General features: G+C 38.0%; 1 pseudogene; it reads right to left on the bottom strand.

The window, feature by feature from the left end:
- Positions 1 to 21,303: 21,303 nt before the first annotated feature.
- LOC117695127 (eukaryotic translation initiation factor 4B pseudogene) lies at positions 21,304 to 23,282 on the bottom strand (annotated as a pseudogene).
- Positions 23,283 to 23,695: the final 413 nt, after the last annotated feature.

The following is a 23,695-nucleotide window of genomic DNA, read 5'->3' as shown; positions in this document are numbered from 1 at the left end:
TTTGATTCCTTCAACTACAAGGAAAAGAAGTTGAATGCAGGCAGCTGTGGCGATAAATCTTCCTCTCAGTTGTCGTTATGAAGCTGGAAAATCTCGAGTTAACTGTGCTGATGAATCATGCACATTTATTTCTATGTATTTGAATGTATTTTCCTTTATTTCTCGGTGTTTGAATATCTTCCTTTCATTTACACAGAGGTGGCTTGTAATAAGGCTATCACAAAAGGTTGGTTTCCAAAAAAAAAAGTAAAATAATTTTCCAGCATACATAATAATCGCATAAATGTCAGTTCATGACATGCAGTTTTTCTTTGCCTGAGCAAATAGTAAGTGATATTACTTCTTGCAGTGTCCAAAAATTGTTACTTTGTTCACAGCCACATGAAATATGAAGTTTTTTTCTGTATACACTAAGAATCTTTAAAAATATCGGTGTTTGCCTAATATGGGAAACTATAACTCAAATGTAAGAGAGAGCTTTGGAAATTTAGATACTCTTTCAGTAGTTTAAGAATTTATAAATCATGGTTCTGAAGCAATGGAACAGTGGTTAAGAGAACTTGTTGCTCTGGCAGAAGACCCAAGTTCGATTCTGAGCAGGGTGGCTCACAGCCATCCTTAACTCCAGTTTCAGAGCATCTGATCTCTTTTAATGTCTTCTGTGAGTACCAGGCACGAACACGGTGTGCATATATCCATGCAGGCAAAACATTTATCCACATGTGAGAAATAATCTCAAAAATTTTAAAAATGGTCTCCCTAAAAACAGAATTGATAATCTCGATTCTGAACAACAGTTTCCTCTTATGGTCTTAGGGGATCTATGTGCTTGGCAGTTAAGTTAATTGAAAGAAAGGAAATAAAGGAAGAAACACTGCTTTGTTTAGCTCATCAAATAAGGTTCACGTTTGTTCTAACACAGTTAATGAGAACTTCCACAACTGGTCTTTACAGTAGTGATTCTGGTCTGTATAGATAGTTGCGTGGAATGAGGGATGCTCTTTACCAAAAAGATATTTTCTTCTGTCTGCCCAGCTTTTTGTTTGTTCACTTTATATTCTAAAAAGGCAACTATTTAACTGGTTTCATTGAGGCATTAAAAGAATTTTAGGGAACAGGTTGCACATCACAAATGACTGCAAAAGCAACTCATATCAGCTGTGATATGAGCTCTGGGTGTTGTGTTGTGCTCATTAATCAGGTGGTCTCCTGAGTATGAATGTAAGTTCAACAGATATTATAGGAAGTTTTATTGGCATTTACTTTGAAGTACTTTAGGCCTCCTGTAATAGAAAGGATCCTAAGCATATGCTTCGAGAGCCAAAACCTTTGAATGCTAGACCAAATTTGAGTTATTCCTATTTATTTTATCTGGCACTCTACCTTGAACCATGGAAACTTTTCAAATATGCATGAAGCTGTCATTTACTGAATTGAGACTACCTGTCAGTGGCTATACCACCAAAGAAAAGGACATCCCCCCCCCATGATGAAATATGGATGGTTTTGTGTGATGTAATTTTTTTTCAGAAAATTGGAAACTCTGGTTTCTTGATACAAAGATTGTATACCAAGAAGACTATTTTCAGGTAGGTAGTAAGTAGTCTCTTTACACGATAGCTCTGTGGGTCACTTGCAAGGTTCCAACCCTTTTCACCTGGTATGGTCAAACTATCTTAAATTTCCTTGGAAATTGTCAAATTATGAAAGTGAATGAAGTATGGGAACATTGGCAGAGGCATACAAATTTGGAGAAATTGCAATGCCATAAAAGAAATATTGCAGAGAGGACATGGTTGATGCTTCCCTAATGAAGATGGCGGAACTGGCATAGAGGCCAGCTACTGTAGAGATGGAAGGCTTCTGCTCTCCAGGCACCTAATGGAAGTCTCATTCTGCTAAAAGCCAGGAATCTGATAAACTGTGGATTTGCCTTGCTGATATTTCTCAGAAGTCTAAAGAAACATTGAGGGGAAATGATGCTGTGGAGTTAATTATGATGAAATGGATCGAATCTTGGGAGAAAAAGAACTATATCATTTAGTAGTTCCTAATAGAAAGAAACTTCATGGCCAATCTTTATGAAAGGGAATTGGCTATCAAGTCATTTTCTGTTTTTCTGTTTTCTCATTTTTCATTTCATAAAGACACTGAAAAAATATATCTCCAGAATTAGAGGATCTTCAGACCTTGGGATAAAAGAAAAATAATCCTACTCACTTTAGGAGCAAGGTACAGGCATGAAAGCAACCTGCTTTCAACTATCTTGGATGTGGATAGTACTAATACAGCAGTTTCATAAATTTTAACAGGTAGCAGCTTTTCTATGTTGTAATGAGAGTTTCCTAGATCCATCCACATCTTCACCTGTGTATCCTTATATGAAAATCTATAGCTATGTGGGCTTCTTTATCTCATGATGTTTTTTCAGAGTATTTTCATATATGAAAGAATCCAACATACATTTTGTGGTTTTGCAGTATCATTCATTCATCTATTTAAAAGACACTAAGTTTTTGCTGCCCTTGCCCTAATGTACCATCATCTGTAAACCTAGAAGCCTAGTAGTATACTGAGGCATGAGAACCCTCTTTGTCCATGTGCATTCCTGGGTAAGTGCAGCTACCACCTCTCACCAAAGAATCTCCTCCTAATAGCAAATGGAGGCCACTACAGAAAACCACAACTGAGCACAATGTTCAGTTTGTGTATGTTTGTAACAGTAAAAATAATAAAAAGAGTTTATCAACCTGAGAGGAGGACACGGTAGCAGTTAGAGGTAAGGTACCTGGGAAGGCCTGAAAGGAGAAAAGAGATGGGGGGAAATTAATGTAATTCTATTTGTTACAAACATATTTTAAAATGAAACAACAACAACAACAAACTTACTGAGTCCTTCCAGTGTATCTAGTTTTAATGTAGCTGGTAAGGATGTGGTAATGAACAACAACAAAAAAGGAATAAGCTTGTGTTCTACTGGGGTTAGGTAAATAGTAACAAGTGTCCTGTTTGGCTTATGTTCTATTAGAGTTAGGCAAATAGTAACAAGCATCATAATATATTAACAACTGATATAAAGAAAATAAAACAGGGTCATAAGAAAAAACATAGAACAAAATTGTTATCATTTGGCAGTGGTTTCCAGGAAGGAGACACTTGATGTGAGACCAAAGGATGCAAAGAAATCACCCATGCTAAATAAAGTGCAGGGAAAGAATACACCTGACAGAGTAAGCAACTAGTACAGAGACCGGATGACACAGCAAGTGCAAATGATTCTTGATTAAATGGGAGATAATTGCGGCTGAAACATAAAGCTGTGTGTTCAATCTTTGTGGTCTGTCTAAAAATGTTGTCATTTTAGCACTTGAAATCTTATGTTCTAGAAACCTCTAAGTCACTTTCTGGGATTCAGGATTACCACAGAAACTCATTAAAGCATAGACTTCATGTTCAGAATAATCCTCTATGTTAAGCATGCTGTGGTCTTTCTGACTCATCTCAGATGATAGAATTGTGAGATATTGTAACCACAAACCCAGAACAACCCCTGAGATGGACTATGACAGTGTTCCAGTGGTAAGTTATCTAGGATAGCAAGTTATTCATAGCAATATTCTTTGCAGTGAAGAGAGACTACTAATACTACTTGTTTTATACGAATGTCACTCAAATCATTTATTATGCTTCCTATGACTGTATAATTAATTTTCTTTTATCATCAAGGCTCAGTTTTATCCTTTGCCCAGCAATGCTCCATTTTTTGAAGCTTGACTCAGAATTTTATTCCATTGTGGTATTTTTGAATGCTAATTCAGATATCAAAATCTCAAGCTATCACTTCTTGTTAATTTGTGCTACCAAGAATTTGACAAATCAAACTTTTGGCTTCTTATCAAAGTCATTGGATAAAAATGTTATATAGGATCACCTTTATAAGACCTGTCAGTCTAGAAGCATATAGGTTAGATTTGCTTCCTGCACCCACCTTCCCTGCCCACTGAGTCCTCTGGGGCACTCCAGCTGCCATGAGATGTCTGCTATCCCCACTGGACCTCCATCTTTTTCTAACTTCTTCACTCACCTTCTTCATACCTGTGGATCCTGAACCATACAGGTTAGCTTTCCTTCCCATACCTATCTTCCCTGCTTGATCAGTCCTCAGGGGCACCCCCAGCTGCCCTGCTATACTTACTGGACCCCCATTCTCCTGCCACCTCTCAGACCACCTTCCTAAGACCTGCTGATCCAAAACCATAAGCACAAGGATAACCATTAGAGGCATGCCACATCAGGATTATTAAGGTTAGGCTCCCTCCCAATACCTACTACTACATTAACATTCAGGGACTAAAGCCATCCAGATGGCTAAAGGCCCTTATAAGAACACAATCAACAAAAGCCAGGGCAATACGGCACCTTCAGAGCACAGCCTCCCCACTACATCACGCCCTGGATATCCTACCACAACCAAAACACTAAAATATAACCTTAAATACAATCTTACATAAAGATGATAGAGGCCTTTAAAGAGGAAATGAATAAATACCTAAAAGAAATAAAGGAAAATAAAATCAAACAGGTAGAGGACTTTAAAGAGGAAACAAATAAATCCCTTAAATACAAGTAAATACAATTAAACAGATGAAAGAAATAAATATAACTGTAAAAGGTCTATTTTCTATGGACCTGAAAATAGAAATAGAAGAAATAAAGAAAACACAAACTGAGGGGATCCTGGAGATGGAAAACCTAGGGAAGTGAACAGGAACAACAGATGCAAACACCACTGACAGAATACAGGAGATGGAAGAGAGAATCTCAGGCATAGAAGATACAATAGAAGATATTGAAACATCTGGTAAATAAAATATTAAATCTAAAAAATTCCTGAAGAAAACATCCAGGAAATCTGGGAAACTGTGAAAAGACCCAACCTAAGAATAATAGGAATAGAAGAAGGTGAAGAGTCCTAGCTCCAAGAACCAGAAAATATTTTTTAACAAAATCAGAGAAGAAAATGTTTCCAACCTAAAGAAAGAGATGCCTATAAACATGCATGAGGCTTATAGAATACCAATTAGACTGGACAAGAAAAGAAAATCCTCCTGCCACATAATAATCAAAACATAAAATTTATAGAACAAAGAAATAATATTAAAAGCATCAGCAGGAAAAGGCCAGGTATCATACAAAGGCAGATGAATCACAATTATACCCAACTCTAACATCTAGAAGGGCCTGGATAGATACCTTACAACTTCTAAAAAAAACCACAGATGCCAACCTAGACTACTGTACTCAACAAAATTCAATCACCATAGATGGAGAAAACGAGATATCTCAAGACAAATCCTAATTTAAACAATATCTATCCACAAATCCAGACCTACAGAAAATACTAGAAGGAAAACTCCAACTCAACTAGGATAACTACATCCAGGAAAACACAGTAAATAATTCCATACCAGCAAAACCAAAGGCAGAGTTCATGCATGTGCATGCTCACACACACACACACACACACACACACACACACACACACACAGCACACGCACATGCACACGCACATGCACACACACATACACACGCACACGTACACGCACACACACACACTGACACCACCAACATCAAAATAATTAACAGTTACTAGTCATTAATATCTCTTGACAATTCCCCTATAAGTAGACACAGGCTAGCATAATGGATGCAAAAACAGAATCCATCATTCTGCTGCATACAAATAACACACCCCAGCAATAAAGATAGACGTTACAAGATAGACATTACTTCAGAAAAAAGGGCTGGAAAAAAGTTTTCCAACCAAATGGACCCAAGAAGCAAGCTGGAGTAGCCATTCTAATATCTAATAAAATAGACTTTCAGCCAAAACTAATCAAAAGAGACAAAGGAGGACACTTCATACTCATCAAAGGAAACATCTACCAGGATGATATTTCAATTGTGAACATCTTTGTTTTTAATTGATTGATTTCAGCACTGATTTGTTTATTTTTTCCCTTCTACTCCACTTCAGTATGTTTGCTTCTTTTTTCTAGAGTGGTCAGATGTACTTTTAAATTTCTGGCAGAGAACTTTCTAATTTCTTTATGGAGGCACTAGTACTACGAAATTTCCTCTTTGTACTGTTTACATTGTTTCCCATAGTTTTGGGTATTTTGAGGAAGATAACAGAAGATAGAAAAATCTCCTATGCTCACAAATCCATAGAAGTAACATAGCGAAAATGGACATTTTACCCAAAGCAATCTACAGATTGAATGCAATTCCCATTAAAATTCCAACACAATTCTTTTCAGACATTGACAGAGACTTCTCAATTTCAAATGGAAAAAAAAAAAGACCCAGGATAGGAAAAACAATCTTGAACAATAAAAGAACTTCTGAAGGTAGCGTGCATACACACACACACACACACACACACACACACACACACACACACACGTTTCACGGCTCATAGTCCTTTGTTGCAAGCACTGATCTCTCCCATTGTAATAAAACTTTGTCGACAAAACAGGCAGTGGGTTGTACTAAACCACACACTGTAGTTTGTCAATTGCTAGTATATACACATATGCATGCATGCAATGCATGCACGTACACAGAATTTGTGAATATTCTTGGAATCATATCCCATGGTCTGAATACTTCCTTATGTTTATATTTTGTGTTGTTAACTGGAGGCTTCCAATGCCTTTAAGGCCATTTGCAAATCTCTGTTATTTCCTCATCCACAGGTCTTCTGGCCTATATTAAAGCATATCCATTTATGATACATGGTGGTTTCTGAATTCACAGAACTATGGTGTAGAAACAGCCTTATATCCTACAATTCTAAGTCTCGGAGTCTTTTGAGAATGCTGCCTTTAAAGAAGTCTGCCAGTTTTTGTATCCCCTTAACCCCGAGGGAAAACTTTGTAATCTAATTATGAGATGTTAGCAGTTAGTGGGAATTAGCACCCATCATGTCAAAAGTTCAGATTTTGTTCCCTGAAACCAATTCATACTTAGAAACAGTGTCAGCCTCTTGCCCAAACAGTTTATCTCTTTCTTAAACAGAGACTATGCAAATCTCTGTGTGAATGAAGCTGCTGATGACAATGGGCACTTAGGAAGAATAGATAACAGGTGGCAGTCTCTAGGGAATTTTGCAAGGGAGATGGAAAAACAATGAATCCCCATAGCTGTTCCAGCTGAAACCAAAAAGCTGTCTAGTAAGACACACATTGCTCATATAAAAGCATGTTTTCCTCCTTGACTAAGGAATGAGTAGAATTCTTACTTTATTCAAAATTTTAAGTTGGTTGAAATTCTTTCTGAGTCTTCCCAAATATGAATTCAAAGCACATCTTATTAGATAGGAACAGGATTTGAGGCAGGGGAGGAAGAAGAAGCAAGAAGTAAGGGAAGAGAGGTATGTGAATATTAAAAAAGGACACTGATATGGACTAATCATGACGTCATAATGAAACCCACTGTTTGCATGGATGTTTATTTTCAAAATAATACAAAAAAAGTAAAGGGCAAAACAAAGAAAAGCAATGAAAGAAGACAAGGACAAAACCAAAGAACAATGTACTTTTACAGTCCTGAGGGAAGGGCCAGCATGGTGGCACACATCTGTAAACTCAGATGGCTGAGACTCTCTTTGAGTTCCAGCATGATCAGGTCCAGCTGATCTTTGTAAGACAAAGAAAACAAAACCACCTTGACTTCTGAGCTAAGATCGCTTTACCAAATTTTGCCAGGTAACCAGGGCTTTACTGTTCTCATCACTAAGTAAAATAAATGAATCTCACTAGATCATTTACTTGTCTATCATTGACATTATTCTCTATCAAAAACAAAAAAACGTGCTGGAAAATTCCAGATGTAAAACTAATGCCTTGCACACAAATTTGATAGATAAAAAACCCCTAAATAATAAAAAAACAAAACCCAAAACATTGAAGTCACAGAAAACTATAGCATATAGAACAAACCCACAAAATCCCAGTTTTTGTCATGATCACAAACAGTATTTCTGTTATTTTTTCTTAAAGATCCTGTGACTATGTTCACAGTAATTATGTCACATTGCAAAATGTGTTGTGACTTGTTTTTCCACTCAAGGAAGATTTCCTAGCAGTACAAAATTATAAACAATTGTTCCAGCTCGATGATTTCATGTTTGTTATTTTCTTCCAAGGTTATCAGAACTCATGGTAAATTATATTTGTTTCAACAAAATAATTTAAAACTTTTAATGTGAATCAAGTTTAATAGGCATACAATTAATTCAAGTTACTATAGACTTATAAGGAGTAAATACAATCTTTTATTTACCTTTTGGGGTTTAATTTAATCATAGAATGAATTCAGTTGTTCAGTAAGGCATGGAGGTATATGCTTGTAGTACCAGTACTTTGGGAAATATGTTCAAAGCTAACCTTGTCTAATTATTGAGTTCCAACCAGTTTATGCTACAGAATAAGATCATGTCTTAAAACAAAAAGAGAAAGAGAGAAAACTGAAAGATCAATAAAAGGCCAGGATTTTCTATTTCTTTCTCACCTAGAGAAGCATAAGATATATTAAGGCCAGATAGCAGTTTTCATGATGAATTACTGCAGATGAACAAATATAAAATCTTAAAACCCCCACAGATCCTCTGATTAAGCAGTTCAGAGTGTACATTTTAACACTTGGTAAGTTAATGAAAAATATTGGTGCCATGTGGGCAAGAATGAAGATAATTGCCTTTGAGGATGAATTGTGGCAGGCTTTATATCCTAATAAAATAGTTTTGAGAGCTCAATAAAACAATACTGGAAGTTTGGGCATTGGTCAAGTACTGAATAAGCACCCAATACATACAAAGCATTGGTCTGACAAGAATGTCTGTCTTTTTTTTCTTGACTTGAGCAATGCCCCAATGGGTCGTTTCATTCCAGGAAGTAGTCTGTGCACTGAACAGTATCTCACATCAACAGCAGACAGACAATAGGGTTTTCCATTCCAGTGAATTCCAAATGTAACTTAAAAGGAATTTCCCTCTACTGAATGAGGAGAGAAACATTCTCTTTTAAAATTTTATTCTTCTCTCATAAATTACATCATGGCTGCAATTCCCCTTCTCCCTTCCTCCTAGTCCTTCCCCCCACCTCTCCTCCCTCTCAGACCCACTCTTCTTTTTCCCTTCAGAAAAGTGCAGACTTCCTAGGGATATCAATCAACCATGATATGTAAATCTGCAATAAGACTAGGCACAAATTCTCAAATGAAGACTGGATGAAGTAACTCAGTAAGAAGAAAAGGGTCCCAAGAGCAGGCAAAAGAGTCAGGGTCAGCTCCGACTTCCACTGTTAGGAGTCCCACAAGAAGGCCAAGTTACAAAACCATAACATATGTCTAAAAGACTCAATAAAGATGCCTGCAGAGTCCATGATGGTTTTCAGTCTCTGTGAGTCCCTATGAGCCCTGCTTAGTTCATTTTGTAGGCTGTGTTCTTATGGTGTGAAAGGAACATTCTTAAAATCGACCTTATAATAATGCATACTTGAAAATTAACTAGAAAAGATGGCATTTGGGTTGCTTATCCCAGGACATGACGTGTGTCTGATATGATTGACATAGTAATTACTCTTATTTGAATTTGTGCAGTGTAGTGTATATGTTTATTAAAGTATCACATCATACCTTATCAGTATATGTAGTATTATATATCAATAACTAAAAGAATTTGGTAAACTTACCTAACCTAAAGAAAGAGATATCCATGAACATACTAGAAGCCTACAGAAGCCCAAATAGTATACACTAGAAAAGAAATTCCTCTGGTCAAATAATAATCAAAACATCAAATGCACAAAACAAAGAAAAATACTAAAGCAGTAAGTAAAAAGGTAAAGTAACACACAAAGGCAGTTCTCCCACCATAGCAAGCCTTGGACACTGGGAAAGCAGGATTCAGAATTAAAATCACTTCTCATTATAATGATACAGGACTCTAAGAAATGACATAAATAACACTCTCAAAGAATTTGAGGAGAATCACAGGTAAACAGGTAGAACCCTTAAACAGGAAACATAAAAATCTCTTAAAAATTGCAAGAAAACACAACCAAACAGGTGAAGGAATTAAACAAAACCATCCAGGATCTAAAAATGGAAGTAGAAACAATAAAGAAATCTCAAAGGGAGACTACCCTGGAGATAGAAAACCTAGGAAAGAGATCAGGAGTCATGATGCAAGCATCACCAACAGAATACAAGAGATAGAAGAGAAAGTCTCATGTGTAGAAGATACCATGGAAAACATTGACACAACTATCAAAGAAAATGCAAAATGCCAAAAGCTCCTAACCCAAAACATCCAGGAAATCCAGGACACAATGAGAAGGTCAAACCTAAGGATAATAGGTATAGATGAGAGTGAAGATTCCCAACTTAAAGGGCCAGTAAATATCTTCAACAAATTTATAGATGAAAACTTCCCAACCTAAAGAAAAAATGTCCATAAATAAACAAAAAGCCTACAGAACTCCAAATAGACTAGACCAGAAAAGAAATTCCTCCTTTCACATAACAATCAAAACATCAAATTTACAAAACAAAGAAAAAATACTAAAAGCACTAAGGGAAAAAGGTCAAGGTCAAGGAACATATAAAGGCAGACCTATAAGAATTACATCAGACTTCTCACCAGAGACTATAAAAGCCAGAAGACCCTGGACTGGTATCATACAGACCCTAAGAGAACACAAATGCCAGTCCAGACTAATATATCCAGCAAAAGTCTTAATCACTATTGATGGAGAAACTAAGATATTCCATGAAAAAAAAAACAAATTTACACAATATCTTCCCACAAATCCAGCACTTCACAGGACAATTGGTGGAAAACTCCAACACAAGGAGGGAAACTACAACCTAGAAAAAGCAAGAAAGTAATCTTCCAACAACCCCAAAAGAAGATAGTTACACAAACATAATTCCACCTCTAATAACAAAAATAACTGGAAGCAACAATCATTTTTCCTTAATATCTCTTAATATCAATGGACTCAATTCTCCAATAAAAAGATGTAGACTATCAAACTGGATACATAAACTGGACCCAGAATTTTGCTGCATACAGGAAACGCACCTCAGTGACAAAGACAGACATTACCTCAAAGTGAAAGGATGGAAAATCATTTTAGAAGCAAATGGTCCCAAGAAACAAGCAAGAGTAGCCATTCTAATATCAAATAAAATCAACTTTTAACCAAAAGTAATAAAAAAGATAAGGAAGGACACTTCATACTTATCAAGGGAAAAAACTACCAAGATGAAGTCTCAATTCTGAACATCTATGCCCCAAATGCAAGGGCACCCACATACATAAAAGAAACTTTACTAAAGCTCAAAGCACACATTACACCTCACACAATAATAGTGGGGGATGTCAACCCCCCACTCTCAGCAATGGACAAATCATGGAAATAGAGACTAAACAGAGACACAATGAAATTAATAGAAGTTAGGAAATAAATGGATTTAACAGATATCTATAGAACATTTCATCCAAAGACAAAAGAATATACCTTCTTCTCAGCACCTCATGGTACCTTCTCCAAAATAGACCATATAATTGGTCACAAAACAGGCCTTAACAAATACAAAAAAATTGAAATAATCCCTTGCATCTCATCAGATAACCATGGACTCAGGTTGGTCTTCAATAATGACAAAAACAATGGAAAGCCCACATACATGTGGAAACTGAATAACGCTCTACTCAATGATGACTTGGTCAAGGAATAAATAAAGAAATTATAAAGACTTTTTAGAATTTAATGAAAATGAGGACACATCATACCAAAACTTGTGGGACTCCACTAAAGCAGTGCTAAGAGGAAAACACATAGCTCTAAGTGCTTACAAAAAAAAAAAAAAACAAAAAAAAAACAAAAAAAAAAAAACTGGAGAGAGCATACACTAGCAACTTGACAGCACACCCGAAAGCTGGAGAACAAAAAGAAGCCAATACACCTAAGAGGAGTAGACATCAGGAAATAATCAAACTCAGGGCTGAAATCAACCAAGTAGAAACAGAAAGAACTATAAAAAATATTGACAAAACCAGGAGCTGGTTCTTTGAGAAAATCAGCAAGATACATAAACCCTTAGCCAGACTAACCTGAGGGCAAAGAGACAGTATCCAAATTAATAAAATCAGAACTGAAAAGGGAGAGATGACAACAGAAACTGAGGAAGTTCAAAAAATCATCAGATCCTACTACAAAAGCCTATACTTAACAAAACTGGAAAATATGTATAAAATGGACAACTTTCTAGACCGATAACAGCTACCAAAGTTAAATCAGTAGCAGATAAAACATCTAAACAGTCCCATAATCCCTAAAGAAATAGCAGCAGTCATTAAAAGTCTACCCACCAAAAAAAAAAAAAAAAAAAAAAAAAAAAAAAAAAAAAAAAAAAGCCCAGGACCAGATGGTTTTATTGCAGAATTTTATCAGACCTTCAAGGAAGACCTTAAACAATTCTTTTCAAACTATTTCTCAAAATATAAACTAAAGGAATACTATCCAATCAGTTCTATGAAGCTACAATTGCACTCATATTTAAACTACACAAAGACAGAACAAAGAAAGAAAACTTCAGACCAATCTCCCTTATGAATATCGATGCAAAAATACTCAATAAAATTCTGGCAACCTGAATTCAAAATACATCAAAACTATCATCCATCACGATCAAGTAGGCTTTATCTCAAGAATGCCTAGGCACAGGGGGAAAGTTCCTGAACAGAACACCAATGGCTTATGCTCTAAGATCAAGAGTTGACAAATGGGACCTCATCAAGTTGCAAAGCTTCTGTAAGGCAAAGGACACAGTCAATAAGACAAAATGGCAACCAACAGATTGGGAAAAGATCTTTACCAATTCTACATCTGATAGAGGGTTAATATCCAATATATACAAATAACTCAAGAAATTAGACTCCAATCAACCAAATAACCCTATTAAAAATGGTGTACAGAGCTAAGCAAAGAATTTTCAACTGAGGAAACTCGAATGGCTGAGTTCCAGTCTAAAAGAAATACAGGGACAAAAATGGAACAAAGATTGAAAGAAAGGCCATCCATTGACCTTCTCAACTTCAGATCCAACTCATGGGTGTGCATCAAATCCTAACACTATTACTGGTGCCATGTTGTGCTTGCAGACAAGAGCCTAGAATGGCTGTCCTCGAGAGGCTCTACTAGCAACTGACTGAGACAGATGCAGGTACAGCCAACCTTTGGACTGAAGTTGGGGCTGAAGGGGATGGCAACCCCATAGGAAGGCAAACATGTTAAATAACCTGTATCTGTGGGAGCTCTCAGAGACTGAACCACTAACCAAAGAGCATACATGGGCTTGTCCAAGGGCCCTGATACTTATATAGCAAAGGACTGCCTTGTCTGTACTCAGTGTGAGAGTATGCACCTAATCCTATAGAGCCATGATGCTCCAGGGTTGGGATATACCCACAATGCACCCTCTCAGAGGAGAAGAGGAGAGGGGATGGGTGCAGTCCTTTGTAAGGGGGCATGGAGAGGGAGGGTAATATTTGAAATTTAAATAAATAATATAATTAATAAAAAAGAAAAAGCTATGTAATACACATGAATATGCACATGCACATGCACACACATATGCACATGCACACACACATATGCACATGTGTACAATACACAAACACATACAAGCCAAGAGAAAGCAATATGAGACAAAAACCCTCCAAAAATATTATTGAGTTCTTTTTGTGTTGGCTGTCTCCTGCTAACCATGGGGCCTGCCCGTATGTGTAGTTTCTGTGCCCAGGGAGACTCTGTTGGAAAAAATTAGTTTTTCCTTTTTGAGAGTGGATATCAATAAGGCATAGTGATGGGGGCCTGTGCCCACTCACTGTCAGTGCTGGGTCCCCATCTGGGTTAGACCTGTGCAGCACCTGTGCATTGTGCTACAACATCTGTGAGTTTTTATGTGCACCACTCCTATTGGGTCTGGAAGGCAGTTTTCTTGGTGGCCTCCATCCTCTTTTGTTCTTAATCTTTCTCCTTCCTCTTCTGGAGTTTGATGAACCATGAAATGAGGTTTTCATCCTATTGAGACATCCCGTTGAGGCCTGAGTGTTTCAAGTTTCTCAAGCTCTGCGATTTGTCCATTTGTGAGTCTACTGAAGGAAGAAGCTTCTCTGATGATGGCTGAGCATGATACTTATATATGAGTGCAGCGGAATGTCATCAGGAGCCAGTATTATTGCTAAATTGTTTAGCAGAACAGAAGTATTTGATTTTCCCCTAGGTCCACAGCCTGTCTAGTCTCAGGTTCTTGGCCACCTGAGAAATGCCAGGCATGGGTTCTATCTCATGGAGTGAGCATTAACTCCAATCAGATAGTGGTTGGCTACACCCATCTCCCAACTTTTCTGCCACTGTGGCACCTGTGTATCTCGCAGGCAGGTCATCATTGTTGATAGAAAAAATTGTAACTGGGTTGGTGTTTATCTTTCTCCCCTGTAGCATGCTGAGTGCCTTCCAGTAGGGACCAGCTCAATCTCTCAGTGTTCAATGGGTTGTATAGCTCTTGTCTTCAGCAATAGTTTGTAAAGAGTAACTTGGCAATAGCCTGGGTTGTTTGAAGGGCAGTTCTATGGGGTTCCTTTGGCCAATGACTCAACTTATTCTTGAAACTGGAGGCTTCATGGGCCCCTAGAGATGTCTAGGGTTCAATGGTATCTCCATAGGAGAACTACCTGTGCATTTTGGGTATCACTTCCTCTTTCTTTCACCTCAGTTTCCTGACTGGAAAAAGAGTCCTTGGGAAAAATGACTCTTAGGTACATTTGACTGCTGTAGAGCAATCATAGTACAAAAATTGCCCCGTGGATTGACAGGAACATATTTAGGTCCCAAACCTTAATTTCTTTTCCTCTTTCCCAGGCACAGGTGGCTTTCCACAACGTTGCACAGAAAGAGTCCTGGACAAGTGACAAGGGTCTCATTCCATGGGTGGCCATTTCGAGGCTCAGTTCTGCATCTGCGTAGGCTTGCTATAAAGAGACCCTCTGCTCAGCTCACACTGAACTTCCCCCAAGGAAATGCAGTCCTGCAAAACACACACTTTCCAATTTTCCTGGTGAAATGAATGAAAGCAGCTTTGGGGGAAATACAGTGATTTCTTGTTAACTCCCCTTGTTTACTTTTCCATAAACTCCCAAGATGGCTTACATGTTAGCTGTTAATCACACCATCTGTTCAAACAGTACTTTAGTAAATGACTCAATTCATACTTTTTCTCTAAAAGAATCTTTCTAAGGACAATGTTTACGTCTCTGTTATCCTTCATTTGGCAATGTAGCGTGAGATGAGCTATTTTAACTTTGCTGTCATTGTAAGCACATATTGAATTTCCCATTTTTTCACTGTGTAGAAAACAGGACAACTTCTCTGCATTCATTCTACTTGACTCTGGGTGGGGATGGGGTAGGAGTGTAACCAGGCAGAGATTCTATTTTAAAAACAAAAAACAAAAAACAAAAAAAAAAAAAAAAAGAAAAGAAAAGAAAAAAGAAAAAAAATGAAAGCAAGGAGTTCCAGACAATATTTCTTCTGAAATCTTTAATTTTGTGATGAGCAGCTTCTGGCTTCGTGAGAGAGAGAGAGGCCAGGCAAAGAGAACAGTGTCTTCAGTATTTGGGAAGGGGATGATGCTATGTTGAGGGGTCTGGCTACTCTAATCCATCTCATCTTGTAGGAACCAGTTGGTGATGTAGAGGCACTCCTGAGAAATAGAGGCTGAGTCTTCAAGCAAGTCTAAAGCTAGATTTTGGAAGGGGGAGTTAAGAGGGGCTTCTATTTTATTTTAGGAAGCAGGATTAAGAGGGTAGTGGTAGGCTTCCATATGAAGGTTTATGAAAGTTCAGACAGCAGCATCCGTAGGTGAAAGTGGTGGCTTAGATGTCACCCCCTCATTTGCCAGCCTTCTTAGTATTATGGTAGGTATTGCATTCTACAAATGTATACTAAGAAGTCATATGTGAACTTGTGTGTGTGGACGCTAGTAAAAGGGGAAAGGGCTGGTTGTAATACAAGAGATAAATGGTACTTGGAGGAGAAAAGTATTAGGAGTCTTTTTTTCCTGTTTGCTCAGATCTGAGGAGAAGTGTCTCTAGTTTACAACCACATGAATTTTGAACATCACTTTGATACAGTAGATAGGTTTGAAAATTCATGATTCAAAACCAGAAATATTAAGTTCATTTTGTTTAATCAGCAAGATTCACAGCAGCTGTTTAGGCCTGTATATGACTGGACACTCTCAAGGACTTTCAAAGAAAGTTGTGATATGTTCTGACATGTGTCAGAAGACTGAGAAAAACCATAATATTAAGTAATATTAATTAAGCACCATAATATAATGGTGCTTATCTGGAACATGTTTGTGTAGAGATCTCCAGTTACTGAAACAGACCAATTGATAGGTTAGTTAAAGGGAATTGTAGTAAAATGAGGAGAGTCAGTTAGGAATGGGATGATAAATGACATAGGATAGCCAAAGCTTTGAGGATGACCAAAAATTGAAAAGAGGGCACAGGAGGATTATAAGCCATCTCTCAGGTGGATAATGGCATTATGTGATTAGATCTGAAAAATATGCCTGAGCTATGCATGTTTTTTTTTTGTTGTTTTTGGTTCATTACTCTGCTTAAGAATTTGACTGTTCTAGAGCTTGAATTTGCTGTGACCAACATTTGCTTAAGTTATCTTGGAGTTCATCCATTGTATGGCAAGCTCTCTCCTTTTACAGTTTAGTATGGAGAATTAAATCAGTTGCAAAGCAATGATAACTAAGTAAGTATTGAATACTAAGTTTATGTGTAAAGAGAAAAAGAATGAACAGTGGTTGTTATATTTAAATTTTCTGTTAATATCTGTATCCCTGACATATGTGGGCCTCACAACATGATAATAGAATTTTGTTACCCTTATTCCTTTTCTTGTTTATTTGTGAGTACACGTGTGCACATGTGTGCACAGATGATGGTGCTTGTGTGGATAGTGGTGGACTGTTTGTAGGAGTTGGTTCTTTTCTTTTACCACATGAATCCCATAGAAGCATCTAGTATTGAGATGTTGTGGGATATCATTCAATTCATTCAATGCTTCTACCACATGAATCCCAGAGAAGCATCTAGTATTGAGATGTTGTGGGATATCATTCAATTCATTCAATGAGAATGGAAAACTGCTAGGAAAACTTTATCTGACTTGATCTCAGTTGTAAGAGGCAAGACACCTAGTATAACTGAGGAAGAATGATTCTCATATATCATAGAATTGATAAACAAACATGAGAAGGTTAAAACAAATTGCTCTACAAGTGCATGCACTCACACTCTTTCTAGCAAACCATTCTGATGATTTTTTTCACTGACAAAGAGGAGGTATTACAGCTGCACACACTACGTTTGTATTTGAGTCATCAGTTTATAGGAAGGGAAAAGTAAGAGGTGCCCATTTGATCTGCTTTTGGTCATTTTAGCAATTTTTGTATTTCTAATACATTCAGCCATCAGTAACAGTGGGAGAATATGCTGAGAAATATACCATTAAGTGATGCCATAATTTCTAAGACTATCACAGTGTGTACTTACACATGTCTAGAGGTCAATTACTCAAAGTTACTTCATAATTCAATCAACAGGTGTGATAAGCATTGTCTTTAATGAGATTGGTGTCAGTAGAACAGGTCACAGTGTTCCACAAGAACCTTTATGTAAGCAGGAAAAACACTATAGATAATATAGTACAGTATGTGTATAAATGCAGTAATACTTATCACCATCAATAATGACTTACTTGTAAATATATACATCAATAATGTACATATTTATATTGCTATAGTTCTGTAAAAGTGACAATGTGCTAGATTTGTTTACAATATTACAGACAAAAGAATAATGTATGGCACTATGATATTATAGTGACCACAGTGTCACCAAATGATGGGAATTTTCCAGCTTTATTACAATTTTCAAGACCATAGCTGAATATATGATCACAAATGCATTTATGCATATATGCATTTAGTCACTGAACAAATGTACTTTGAAGAGACGTCAAAATTGTACTGTTTTAGAAAGATTTGTATAAAATTCACTAATCTGGTATCAAAAAAGTTTGAGAACAATAATGGGGTAGATAACAAAAAAAAAAATTTGCCACAGTATGTAATCTAAATAAAGATATTTGGCATAAACAAGAGACAAAAAGAAAGACTACCTAAATAGTTTCATGGGAAGTCATTAACATATCCAATAAAACAAAATTTATATTTATTTACTATATATTTTCTCTGTGTGTATAACTGTATTTGCACACATTCTCTTTGTGTGCATGTGTGTGCATACTTGAACGTGTGTGTGTGTGTGTGTGTGTAAATCACAGGATAATTTTCAGGAGGAGATTCTCTCTTAATGTCCAAATTCTTGGGCTTGAATTGAGGACATCAGATTTAGTGGGCAGTGACTTTACACGCTGAACAATCTTTTGGCTCCAGAATATAATATTAATATTTTAAATGACATCTTTGCATGTGTGTGCATATATGTGCATACCTAGAGGTCCGAACCCATCATGTAGGAGCTGGTTCTTTTCTACTACTCTTTGGGTTGTAAGAATAGGACTCAGGTTAGCAACAAGTGCTTTTACCTGCTTAGCCTTCTTGCCACCCTATAATATGATATTTTAAGAGGGTGTCTTCATAACAAGTCTTTCAGACTAGAGATATCCAATATGAATTTCCTGGGACTGTCTCATAAGAACTTCACAAAGAGCAAAGTCAATTGCAAGAACAAGTAAAATTTAGACTAAAATAAAGTTTAGAAAGTGACCTGCTTTTAGAGAAATTTCTAATCTAGTGTTTGGGCTCAATTATTTTTTTCTTTTTTCCTTCTTTCCTTCTTTCCTTCCCTCCCTTCCTCCATTCTTCTCTTCTCCCCCAACCCCACTTTTGAGACATGGTCTATTTCTGGAGAACAGGCTCATTTGGAAAGTAGTTGTAGCCCTGAATTGAGATCTTCTTTTCTAATATTCCAAGTGTTGAGATTACAATCATGGGCCAACTTTAGAGCATTGTTTTTCTCTGGCCCCAATATATTTGCTTATTTGTTAACTAGTATTCACATTATTAGGTTCTTTAGTACACTTTGAGATCAGCAAGAAGACTAATATCCCTGTATATTAGTAATCTTCTGTGCTTTGCTCCTCAACCATTACAGATTTCCCTACCTCTTTGGTAGGAATGCTTGAACTTAGTAGAAAAAGAAATGGCAATTTGGAGTTGACTCAATGCAATTTAAGACTAATGATAGGTAGACGTTGGAAAGTACTTGGGATTTACAGCCCCCACACACAATTGTAGGTTGAATCCTTTATCAAGTTACTTCATTTCCTAGAGTCTTTTATTCCCATACATATTTCATTTGCTTGGTGTGAGAGGGGTAGGTGAAAATAATTTTTAAATTGTCGATTATTATAGAGATGCTAATTTTTATTATAAGAAAGTGTGTAGCTCTATGGAGAATATGGCTTCTTATATTAGACAAAAGCCATAATTTTGAGTTCAGGAGTGGATACATTTTTTTTCTTTTTTTAAAAAAATTTATTTTATATTTTATTTACATTTAAGATGCCATCCCCTTTCCCCATTTCCCCTCCCTAGAAAACCCCTATCCCATGCTCCCCCTTTCCTTTTTGCTTTTATACAATTTTTTAAAAATGTTAATTAAAGGATTTATAAGTTTGGTAATGCTCAATCAGAAGCATAACCCAATACCCAACCTAGATATAAAAATTATCTTTGACTGGTGGAGACATGTGAACATCTGCCTCCATGCCCCCTCTCTCTTTCTCTCTCTCATCACCTAGCTTCTCCTCTCTTTCTTCTTCTCTCCTTACTCCATCTCTTCCTCTCAGTACTCCTTCCCACTTAGCTCCTCCAACAGATCACTCTTCCTGTTAAAGTAAAACTTTTCTCTCAAAATACAATTGTACCAGTGAGGTACAAGATAGTCCCAATACCCACTCCATCATTTTGTTGACTAACCAGAACCCCTGTCATCTCTTCTAACTAAAATACTTACTTTTGCTCCTGGATTTTTTTTTTTTTTTTTTTTTTGGCTTTAGAATGAATGTCAGCTGAAAACCATCTACTCAGATCTTTTCTCTCAAAGTGAATAGCCAGGATTGGCTATGAGACTATAGGTCTTCAACCTGGTCAGAAATCCAGAATGACTGAGTTAACTGAAATTATGGGAAGCACTAAACATAGCTTCTAAATCTTAGCCAATTTATAGAGACCGCTGAACACTCGAAAAGCCCCTATACTACGAACGTTGGAGCATCAAATCTCCAGCCTTCTGGCCCAGAGTCATCTGACAGACCTTAGTGATGCAGGATTATTAAGGGCTGATTACTCTGTCTAGGCAGATATAATCAGTCGACTATTCTTCATGTGAGTCCTTTTCTGGACAGTAATTTGCCTATAGATGGAAAGAGGCAATTCTTGCCTAGTGGCTGTCACCACACAACTGGAGTAACTCCAAGGATGCTCAATTTCTTCTTAGAATCCACGACAGGAAGCTGTCAGGAGCAGACAGGTCTCTAATCAGAATGGACATTAATATATAAATATTTGTAATGTCAATTCTATGGACTTCTGATGTTTTGAAAACCAACTATCCATATAAGGTAACCTGGACTGTTGTCTGTTCACTCCTCTCAGCCATGTCTAAATAAAGTATGGGAAACGTCCTAACAATAAACTCAAAGCCATGAAATTGCTATAGTCCCTTAACTCATAGGTTAACCGTCCCAAATCAGTTAAAAAAGTTAAAGAATGACTGGGTCTAGGCCTTGTATTCCTAAATGTGCTATACAGGCTCAATGCCCATGAGAGTATCAATATTCATCTCATTTTTATATTAATAAGAGGCTCATACCAATGAAAACCTTATATTTGAAATCAAAGTAAATTTTGTACCATTTAAGAAATTATAACTTCATCTTGATAATAATTATACAGATTTCTACCAATAGGTTATGGCTATGCAATAAGTCCTAGCTAATCCTCCCTTTTCCAACAAAACCACTACTTTTCCCTAGAAAGACAGACCATTATTAACCACCTTAGTCCCCAAGCCCAGGGAATAGGGGTGCTGACTCTTCTTTAACTTCTTCAAACTGATTATGGGCGTTGAGATTTTAGAAGAGGGGTCGGGGGAAGAGTAAGTTGATAAGCCTCTGATGCTGTGTCTTCACTGAATCCAGAAGGAATTCCAGTACATCGGAAGTTTGGGCAGGTCTGCTCAGTATGCTTGATGAGTAGATACACCAAGGCTGTGTATTCGTCCACAGACAGAGCAGCGTATTTGCTTGCAGAACTGATCTTGGAGGCTGGGTTCTCCTCAGGTTTCTTTGGCTCAGGCGCAGATCTGGAATCTTGATCTTTTTTGCCATCCTTCCTATCCAACTCCTTCCAGTGGTCTCTGTTCCCTCCATCCCGGGGACCACGGCTGGAGCTCCCAGTTTGGCCTTTTGTGGCACTCACCCCATCGGCTTTATTTTCATCTTTCCTTGATGGTCCTTTCTCAGAGGCCTGAGCTGGAGCTACTTTGCCTCCACCACTTGTCGGGGACGGCTGCTCTGTGTCTGAGCTCTGAGATCGAGCAGGAGGGTTAGAGCTTCGCTTCACCCACGCATTCTCCTTTGGTGGAGGGGCTGGCATTACCTTTAGAGGCTGGTCAGGTTTAGGAGGCTTAGCGGTTGGAGAGTGACAGTCTTCTTCTTTATTGAGGGTTTCATTTTCTAGAGACTTCTCACTCTCTCTCCTTCGTGTATTTCTGCCAGATGTGGCCGAGGGCCCAGTCTGCGATGACTCACTTCCTGTCCTCGACCGTTCTCTTTCCTGAGTTTCTTCACTTCGCCAACTTGGGTGTCTCTCCCGGGGCCGGAGGTCTAGTTTTGGCTCATCCAGCTGATGCTGCAGCTTCTCCTGCTCCTTCTGTAGCCGCTCCTCGACTTCTCTTTCTCTAGCAGCTGTGTCAACAGGCTTTGCCCCTCCAAAGATAGAAGCTGCTCGGCTGGACTGGGAGGTGCTAGCAGAGGAATCATCTTCTTTAGGAGTACTCTGAGGCTTTAGATTCAGTTTGGGTCTTTGTGGGGGACCTCTGTCATCACGCCTATAATCCTCCCGAGAGTAATCCTCCCTGGAGCTCCATGACCGGTCGTCCCGTCTGTCATATAGGTCCTCATAGTGGTCCCCACCTCCTCTGTAGTCGTCATCCCTCCGGTACCCACTCCCAAACGCTCTTCTGCCACTGCCTATCCTGGAGTCATAGCCTCGGTCATAGTCTCTGCTGCCTAGGTCATCATAGTGATCCCGGCCCCCATATTGGTCCATGTCTCTGCGTGGGCCGTCCCGATATCCGTCTCTATATCCATCCCGATATCGATCTGAATCATAACGATCTCGATACTTGTCTCCAAAGCTCTCAACGCCTCTTCTAGGTGGGTAGTCAGCAAAGCTGTCTGTGGCAGGACAGGCCCTCCAGTCTGTATCTGTTTTGTCAGGATCCCGATTTCTATCTCTAGCAAAAGAACGGTCATCCCTGTTTTTATCCTGTGCTCGATCAGCAACGTCCACTCGAATTCTCCTGTTACCTAGAGACTCTTGATTGAGACACAAAGCACTGAGCAGAGAATCCAGGTCCTCAAACTCTGCATAGCCGAAGCCTTTCAGCCTGTCTGGATTGCTGGCCTGTGTGGTAAGCACACAGCGCTGATATTTAATCCTCTAAAGAAATCCTTAATGGAGTCTTCTGTCACATCATAGGGCAGATTCCCTAGGAAGGCAGTGTAGGGTGGCGACTTGGGAAGAAGGCTCCGGTGGTCGATATTGGGTTCCCCAGCAGCCTGTGGAGCAGTGGGAAGGATGGAACAGTCAATTGGAGGCGACCTGTACACATCATCATCGTTACAATGCCAAGTTGTTGACACATCTCCTTCCAGATCGTCTGTTTCATCAGCCCAGCTGACTGGTTTGGGGACATAGGTGCTTCCTCCACCAGTTCCCCCATCCTCAGCTAGAAAGTCTGTTAGGGAGATGATCTTCCCCTTCTTATTCTTCTTTTTTGCTGAGGCCGCCATGTTGGGAGAGGGAGAGAGAACGCAAAGCGGATACATTTTTTTTAAAAATAGATTTATGCTGTTAGATGGCTGGTCCACTGCATTGTTCATTCCAGGCTAATTCAAAAATAGGCATTCCAGTCTCTGTCTTTGTAACAAATGTCTCATTATGCTTTGAGGAAGTCCCAGGGTAGATGTCATTTTGTAAACATCATTAAAAATTAAGAAAAGTGTCATGAGTCATTGTCAAGTAATCTATAGGGTCCTGAACAATGTCCAAGGCAGAATGTATCTTTTGTGGAAAACCTTACTTTTTATTTTATGCGTTATAGAAAAAAATCACGATGATAAATAAAATGTCTAAAAGTATGTGCAATTTTATGTGTGTAAACTTCCTATCTCTTCTTCTCATTATTGTGTTAGTTGAATAAAGTATTTTTTCATTAAAAAAA

Source organism: Arvicanthis niloticus, chromosome X, assembly GCF_011762505.2.
Source record: "Arvicanthis niloticus isolate mArvNil1 chromosome X, mArvNil1.pat.X, whole genome shotgun sequence".
Classification (NCBI taxonomy): Eukaryota; Metazoa; Chordata; class Mammalia; order Rodentia; family Muridae; genus Arvicanthis; species Arvicanthis niloticus.
Note: the sequence above shows the minus strand (reverse complement) of the source record. Positions and strands in the feature narration are given on the sequence as shown.